The sequence below is a fragment of the Monodelphis domestica genome, chromosome 2 (assembly GCF_027887165.1).
Source record: "Monodelphis domestica isolate mMonDom1 chromosome 2, mMonDom1.pri, whole genome shotgun sequence".
NCBI classification, from domain to species: domain Eukaryota; kingdom Metazoa; phylum Chordata; class Mammalia; order Didelphimorphia; family Didelphidae; genus Monodelphis; species Monodelphis domestica.
Genome location: NC_077228.1, coordinates 254,718,949 through 254,728,648, shown reverse-complemented (window position 1 = coordinate 254,728,648; position 9,700 = coordinate 254,718,949).

Sequence of the window (9,700 nt, the reverse complement as noted above, 5' to 3'; positions counted from 1 at the left end):
GATAAACTAGATGCATTCCCAATAAGAGCAGGAGTGAAACAAGGATGCCCATTATCACCTCTACTATTTGACAATGTACTAGAAACACTAGCAGTAGCAATTAGAGAAGAAAAAGAAATTGAAGGCATCAAACTAGGCAAGGAGGAGATCAAGTTATAGCTCTTTGCAGATGATATGATGGTCTACTTAAAGAATCCTAGAGATTCAACCAAAAAGCTAATTGAAATAATCAACAACTTTAGCAAAGTTGCAGGATACAAAATAAACCCGCATAAGTCATCAGCATTTCTATAAATCTCCAACACAGCTCAGCAGCCAAAAGAGAAATCCCATTCAAAATTCCCTTAGACAAAATAAAATACTTAGGAACCTATCTCCCAAGACAAACACAGAAACTATATGAACACAACTACAAAACATTCTCCACACAACTAAAACTATACTTGAGCAATTGGAAAAACATCAACTGCTCATGGATAGGATGAGCCAATATAATAAAAAAGAAAATCCAACCCAAACTTATTTTTCTATTTAGTGCCATACCCATTGAACTCCCAAAAAATTTCTTTACTGATTTAGAAAAAACCATAACAAAGTTCATTTGGAATAACAAAGGATCAAGGATATCCAGGGAAATAATGAAAAAAAAAACCACAAATGATGGGGGCCTTGTAGTCCCAGACCTCAAACTATATTACAAAGCAGCAGTCATCAAAACAATTTGGTACTGGCTAAGAGACAGAAAGGAGGATCAGTGGAATAGACTGGGGGCAAGCGACCTCAGCAAGACAGTATATGATAATCCCAAAGATCCCAGCTTTTGGGACAAAAATCCACTATTCGATAAAAACTGCTGGGAAAATTGGAGGACAGTGTTGGAGAGATTAGGAATTGATCAATACCTCACACCCTACACCAAGATAAATTCAAAATGGGTGAATGACTTAAACATAAAGAAGGAAAGCATAAGTAAATTGGGTAAACACAGAATAGTATACATGTCAGACCTTTGGGAGGGGAAAGATTTTAAAACCAAGCAAGACAGAAAGAATCACAAAATGTAAAATAAATAATTTTGACTACATCAAATTAAAAAGTTTTTTGTACAAACAAAACCAATGTAACTAAAATCAGAAGGAAAACAACAAATTGGGAAAAAATCTTCATAGAAACTTCTGACAAAGGTTTAATTACTCAAATTTATAAAGAGCTAAATCAATTGTACAAAAAATCAAGCCATTCTCCAATTGATAAATGGGCAAGGGACATGAATAGGCAGTTCTCAGATAAAGAAATCAAAACTATTAATACACACATGAAGAAGTGTTCTAAGTCTCTTATAATCAGAGAGATGCAAATCAAAACAACTCTGAGGTATCACCTCACACCCAGCAGTTTGGCTAACATGACAGCAAAGGAAAGCAGTGAATGCTGGAGGGGATGTGGCAAAGTAGGGACATTAATTCATTACTGGTGGAGTTGTGAACTGATCCAACAATTCTGGAGGGCAATTTGGAACTATGCCCAAAGGGCGATAAAAGACTGTCTGCCCTTTGATCCCGCCATAGCACTGCTGGGTTTGTACCCCAAAGAGATAATAAGGAAAAAGACTTGTACAAGAATATTCATAGCTGTGCTCTTTGTGGTGGCCAAAAACTGGAAAATGAGGGGATGCCCATCAATTGGGGAATGGCTGAACAAATTGTGGTATATGTTGGTGATGGAATACTATTGTGCTAAAAGGAATAATAAAGTGGAGGAGTTCCATGGAGACTGGAATGACCTCCAGGAAGTGATGCAGAGCGAAAGAAGCAGAACCAGGAGAAATTGTACACAGGGACTGATACACTGTGGTATAATCGAACGTAATGGACTTCTCCATTAGTGGCGGTGTAATGTCCCTGAATAATCTGCAGGGATCTAGGAGAAAAACACTATCCATAAGCAGAGGACAAACTGTGGGAGTAGAAACACCGAGGAAAAGCAACTGGCTGACTACAGCGGTTGAGGGGACATGACAGAGGAGAGACTCTAAAAGAAGTCTCTGATGCAAATACTAACAACGTGGCAATGGGTTCGAATCAAGAACACATGTGATACCCAGTGGAATCACATGTCGGCTATGGGTGGTCAGGGGGAGGAAAAGAAAATGATCTTTGTCTTTAATGAATAATGCTTGGAAATGATCAAATAAAATATTATTTAAAAAAAGAAATAATCAACAATTTTAGCAAAGTTGGTGGATACAAAATAAGTTATCAGTATTTCTATATATTTCTAACACATCTCAGCAGCAAGAATTAGAAAGAGAAATTCCAGTTAAAATCTCCCTAGACAATGTAAATACTGTAAAAAAATGTAAATGTAAATGTAAATACTGTAAAAAAAATACTTAGGAATCCATATGCTGAGACAAACACAGGAACTATATGAATACAACTGCAAAACACTCTCCACACAATTAAAAGTAGATCTAAATAATTTGAAAAACATCTATTGCTCATGGGTAGGACAAGCTAACATAATAAAAATGACAATCCTACCAAAATTAATTTACTTATTTAGTGCCATACCCATTGAACTACCAAAAAACTTTTTTACTGAAATAGAAAAAACCAAAATAAAGTTCATTTGGAAGAACAAACAATCAAGGATATTTAGGGAAATCATGAAAAAAATGCGAAGGAAGGTGACCTTGCAGTCCCAGATCTCAAACTATACTATAAAGCAGTGGTCATCAAAACAATTTGGTACTGGCTAAGAGACAGAAAGAAAGATCAGTGCGATAGAGTTGGGGTAACTGACCTCAGCCAGCCTGTCTATGATAAGACCAAAGATCCCAGCTTTGAGGACCAAAATCCACTATTTGATAAAAACTGATGGGAAAATTGGAACACAGTATGGAGAGATTAGGTTTGGATCAATATCTCACACTGTACATCAAGATAAATTCAGAATGGGTGAATGACTTGAATATAAAGAAGGAAAGTATAAGTAAATTAGGTGAACACAGAGTATTATACATGTCAGATTTTTGGGAAAGGAAAGATTTTAAGACCAAGCAAGAGTTAGAAAAAATCACAAAAGTAAAATAAATAATTTTGATTACATTAAATTAAAAAGTTTTTTTTTTTTACAAACAAAACAAATGTAACCAAAATTAGAAGGGAAGCAACAAATCGGGGAAAAATCTTCATAACAAAAACCTCTGACAAAAGTCTAATTTCTCAAATTTATGAGGAGCTAAATCGATTATACAAAAAAATCAAGCCATTCCCTAATTGATAAATGGGCAAGGGACATGAATATGTAATTTTCAGATAAAGAAATCAAAACTATTAATAAGCACATGAAAAAGTATTCTAAATCCCTTATAATCAGAGAGATGCAAATCAAAACAACTCTGAGGTATCAACACACCCTAAGCACTCTACAGAGCTTTGCTGCGTCGCCCGTTGAACCTTTTTATTGGTTTCTTCCGTCTGTTTGGCCGAAGCAGTCTTCACATGCTGGGTGAGCAAAGCCTTAGTTCACCAGGGGTTGACGACCCTATGGCTACCCTCACAATGTTTAGCCGGCCTGTGGAAGCCGTTGCCCGGGGTGTGTCCGCTGCCGCATGCTAGCAGCTACTGGGAGCTACAAGTGAGAACTGGGTGTCAGGTGAGGGTCAGAGGTTGGAGAGCTGCCCTAGGAGGGCACGATTGTACATATACAGTTTTTTAAAATGATAGAATTTTTCCATAAGTGTTTCAGTCCCTCCTTACTTTCCCTGTATCATAGAAGGCATCGTCCAGGAAACAGTCTTTCATATTTCTACTCTGACTGTAATATCCAGTATTAATTCTTTATGAGGTTCTCTTGACTCTACTCATTTCACTGTTTTCTATCCCATGTAGCTCCCTTTAAAAATATAATTTCTTATGGAGCAGTAGTAGTCCGTCACAATCATATACCACAATGTATTTGGCCATTCCCCAACTGATGGGCATCCCCTCATGTTTAAACATGCCACCACAGGTTCTTTGCCACCACAGAGAGCTGCTATAAATATTTTTGGAACATATAAGTTCTTCTTTTTTCCCCCTGATCTCCTTGAGTAACATACCCAGCAAAGTCTAAGCATATACACAGTTTTACAACTCTCTGGTTGTAATTTCAAATTGCTCTCCATGATGATTGGATCAATTCACAGCTCAATCAAGTGTATGGATATTCCCATTTTCCCACATGCCCTCCAACATTTGTCATTTTGCCATTTGTTTTTTTAGCCATTTTGATGGGATTCATGTGAGATGAAATTTCAGAATTGTTTTAGTTTGCATTTTTTCATATACCTATATATGACTTTGATTTTATCATCCAAAAATTGTCTGGTCAAAACTTTAGCCCATTTATCAATTGGGTGATGGGTCTTATTCTTATAAATTTGATAAAGTTCTCATATATTTTAGATATGAGACCTCTATCTGAGAGGTTGTATATAAAATATTTCCCCCAATTTTCTGATTTCCCTCTAATCTTGGCAAAACAACATTTGTTTTATTTGTACAAAAACTTCAATTTAAAGTATCCAAAATATGCCCATTTTACATTTCACAATATTCTCCATCTTTTGTTGACTCACAAATTCCTCTTCTATTCATAAATCAGATAAGAAATATATTCCCTTTTCTAATTTACTTATGAAATCTCCTTTTATGTCTAATACCTATATGTAGTATATGTGTGTGTGTGTGTGTGTGTGTGTATTTATATATATATATATATAAAACTCTTACCTTCTAAGACTGAAGAGTGGTAGGGCTAGGTAATGGGAGTTAAGTGACTTACCTGGGGTCACACAGATAGGAAGTGTCTGAGACCAGATTTGAACCTAGGACCTTTCATCTCTAGGCTCAATCCACTGAGTCACCTAGCTGCCCCCCCTAATACCTATAAACTTTTATGCAATTCCATATACTTGATAATTTATTATTTGAGAATGAAGTTACGGGAAGGTTAAAAAGTTGCCAAGGTAGTTTTAGATGTTGAAGAATGACTCCTCAAAAAGAAACAAACAGTTTATCAAAAGCCATGTACTTTTAGGTGAAATATCAGGGAAGAGGGTATTTATTTTCAGGCAAAATCAATAAATATCCATCCTATTAATAATATTCATTTATAATCTGAAGTCCCTCTGAAAAGGTAACCACAAAAATCACTAGAGGTAGTTGCAACTCCCTGAGAAACAAAAGTCAGATAGAATCTCCACTCTGGTATGCACCCAAATCTTTTTAACTCATTTGGAGCTGGATCTCCATCTTGATAAAGGTTTTGATGTTCTCATCTTGCATGTGTTCATCCTCAACAGCCAATGCTTTGGTCCCAACATCCTTGTCATGCTGTAGGACCTCCTTAGCATACTCAATCCATACAGAATTGTGGGAGCCACTTATATAACTGTTTGTAGGGAGTGGTAATAGAGGAAGGTGAGGATATGGGGATGGAAGTATCTGAGGTCACATTTGAACTCAGGACCTCCTTTCTCTAGGTTTGGCTCTCTAGCTACTGAGCTACCTAGCTTGCTCTGAAAGGTACATTTTTCTATGCCTCCCTACCTTAGTGGTAAGGGCTAGATAATGGGGGTTAAGTGACTTGGCCAGAGTCACATAGCTAGGAAGTATATAAGGCCAGATTTATTTTTTTTAAACCCTTACCTTCCATCTTGGAGTCAATACTGTGTATTGGCTCCAAGGCAGAAGAGTGGTAAGGGCTAGGCAATGGGGGTCAAGTGACTTGCCCAGGTTCACACAGCTGGGAAGTGTCTGAGGTCAGATTTGAACCTAGGACCTCCTGTCTCTAGGCCTGGCTCTCAATCCACTGAGCTACCCAGCTGCCCCCTAGCTACCCAGCTGCCCCCTATAAGGCCAGATTTGAACCTAGGACCTCCCATCTCTAGACCTGGCTCTTAAGCCACCCAACTGGCCCCCCTAACTTGGTTATAATACCTTACTTTATATATTTATTTATTTATTTTGAGATGTTGGATTATTCCTAGTTTTTGCCAAACTGATTTCTAGTTTTCTCAACAATTTTTGTCAAGTGTTTTTCTTACCCCAGAATCTTGGATCTTTGATTTTATCAAGTGGTAGATTACTATGCTCTTTTACTATTGTGTATTTTAGCCAGTGCCTGATTATTTTGATGATTACTGCAAAATGTAATTTGAAATTCTTCCTTTAAATTTTTCCCATTGATTCTCTGGATATTCTTGTTCTTTTCCAGATTAATTTTGTTATTTTTTTTCTAGCTCTATAAATTAATTCTTTGGTAGTTGATTGGTATGCCATTGAATAACTAAGTTAATTAGAATTGTCACTTTAGGTCTACTCATGAATAATTAATATTTCTCCATTTGTTTAGATCTCTATTTGTGTGAAAAGTGATTTGTAATTGTATTTATATAATCTCTGGGTTTGTTTTGGTCATATTTTATATGACCTACAGCTATTTTAAATATAATTTGTTTTTTTTCTCTTGCTGCTGGATTTTCTGGGTTACATATTTTTAAAAAAACAGAGCCACCATTTCACAGCTATTAAATTGACTAATGCAACAGAAAAGAAAAATGATGAATATTGGAGGGAATGTGGGAGAACTGGAACATTAATGCACTGTTGGTGAAGCTTTAAACTAGTCCAACCAATCCAGAGAGCAATTTGGAACTATGCCCAAGGGGTTATAAAACATACAAACCCTTTGATATAGCAATACCTCTACTAGGCCTATATGCCAAAGAGACAAAAGAAAAGGGTAAAGGACTTATTTATTAAAAAATATTATAGTAGCGCTTTCTGTGGCAACAAAGAATTAGAAATTGAGGAGATGCCCATCCATTTGAGAATGGTTGAACAAGTTGTGGTATATGATTGTGGTAGAAAACTTTTGTGTTATAAGAAATGATGAGCAGGATGGTATCAAAACAAATCCTGGGGAGACTTATATGAACTCATGCAAAGTGAAGTAAGCGGAACCATGGGAACATCATACGCAATAATAGTAATATAGCAAAGATAATCAACAATTAAAGACTTGGCTACTTTGATTGAGATAATGATCTAAAACAGTTCCAAAGGGCTGCTGATGAAAAATGCTATCCACTTCTAGAAAAAAGAATTGATAAACTGAATTTAGATTGAAGAATACCTTTTTGCCTTCTTTATATTTCTTTTTTTTTGTCAGTGTTTTCTCATGGAATGTGACTAATATGGAAATACGTTTTATGTGACTTCACATGTATAATCAATATCATGCTAGACTTCTCAAGGATGAGCGAGAGGAGGAAGGGGAACAATTTGAAATTCAAGATTTAAAAAATGATGGTTATAATATTTTTACATGTAATTGGGAAATATTTATTTATTTACTTTTTTATTCATATTTTCTCTCTCCCCTCATCTCTCCCCCAGAGTTGACAAGCAATTCCACTGGGGTATGCATATATATGTAATATATATTTATATATATATATTATCACTCACACCTATTTCATATTATTCATTTTTATAAAAGAGCAATCTTTTAAAACCATAACCCTAAATCACATACCCAGGCAAACAAGTGATAAATCATGTTTTCTTCTGGATTCCTACAATTGGTAAATATTTAATGAAATTAAAAAAAATTAAAGGTAAAAAAAATCAAATTTACAGATTTCTTTAAAAGAATACAATGTTATGATTTTAAATATATGTTGACTTGAAACAGAGTATTGAAATAATGAAATAGAGATCCTCTTGGGTTTGCATTAATAGATTTCTTTTTTTTTCCTTTTGGTTTGGATTTTTTACTTTATTAGCATTAGGTTCCAGTGAAGGGACTCTTTTTGCCAATGCAAATGGACAATTATTTTGCATCTCTTAATCTCGTAATTGATCAAGGCACTGTTCAAGATCACATAGCTAGGATCTATGAGGGGTACCATTTCAGATGTCTTCTTGATTTGAAGAACAGTTTTCTCTTTACTATGCCATGTAGCCTCTCTAGATAGTAGAATGGTGGTAAAAGGTGAATCTTTAAGAAAAAATTTGAAGTGGTTAAAAGAACTGGACAATTTCCCAAATCTATTCCATTTCTTTTCCTCCTATTCAATTCTGGGTCAAGTTCATTGTTAGTTTTCAGTTTCAGTTCTATGTGTGTATATCATACAAATGTATATTTATACATGGATGCATATATACATTGTGATAGGGAAAGGACGTTTTGCAACAAACTATGTAATGCATATGTCAGAGTGATTGACAGGAGCATGTGAATGAGAGTCATATGGGAGCCCAAGTGTCAAGATCTGGGGAAAGGTTCTAAAGTCCCAACTGTCTGATCACTTCTCTCCCGAAGGACCTTTGTTGGAGGTTTGAAAAATAGGTTTCTGACTTTTCCTGATACCAACTGAAGAGAGGAATCTTTTGAACTGGCTGCTGGCAGCTTGAACAGAAGATTGAGGACATACTTCACCACTGGACCTGTTTGGACAGTTATCACATGAAGATCCTGGCCCATTTGATTGGACTCCACTTGTGAGATTTGGTTATTGGGGAAACTTATTGTTTAGCTTAGAATAAGATAGGTTTAGATAGATTTATAGAAATTAGAGTTTAAGATAACTTATAATATTTCTCCTAATCCCCTTTCCTTCCTCCCCTTCTCAACCAATAAATCTGGATTTTTTTATATATTTCCCTCTTGTTTATTCCTCACCCAAATCCTATTATATCAACATTCCCTTATAGACTAGCTCCAGGTAGAATATATACTTGTGTATAACTATTATATTGAAGGACTTAAAAATTGAATTTTAGGTTAATTAATTGTTACCCCTTATAGCTTACTTACAATCAATTTATTTAATAAGTTCTTTCTTTAATAAATAGGGTAAAGGTCAGTTTCAGTCCATCCAAGATTAGATTTCATAGTTTCCACAATAGTGAAGTCCAAAATGACTCTAAGGTTAGATGGATTTTTCTAAAACTTGGAGCCAGGCAGTCACAACAGAACAGAACCCAGAACTCCTCTGATTCAATTTATTATGTCTGAAGAGAAAAAATAACAGGTTAAAAACGGAATTGTTATGGTCTGCTTGAGGAAAAGTAACTTAATCTGAGTTTTGAGTGGTACTACCATGGGGACTTTTATGCCTGCATCTCTTCTCTGGACTACAGATCCTTTAAGATTAATTGCATTTGAGGGTATGGGACTCCCTAAGGCCTTAGTACAATGAACTGAAGTCTCTTCCCCAGAGCTAACAAATTTCCCAATGCTTTGGGGAACTGGGCAATCTGGATATTTTTGTTGGTAGCCAGTAATTCTTCCCTTTTCTTCTTGGTTTTTAATGCTGGAAGATATCTCTTTCTAATGATACTCTGTTCCTATGCTAAGGGGGAGATGGAAGTGGAGAATACTTCCTCCCCAAATTTTATCACAATTTCTCCTGTGAAAACCCTTTGGAAACAGAATTGGTTTTGCAGTAGTCTTGGGCATTTTCTTCTTTCACCAAAGGAAGTTCAACTTCTGGGAGATCTGAATACTTTTACTGTCTTTAAAGGAAAAGAAGTAAGTTATTTCCTAAGCTATTTTATTTTACTTTGTTTTGTTTTGACTTAAGCCCTAAAATAAAAGCACTTTAGAGAAAAGAAGCTGGAGCAAGAAAAATAAGAGTTGTTAC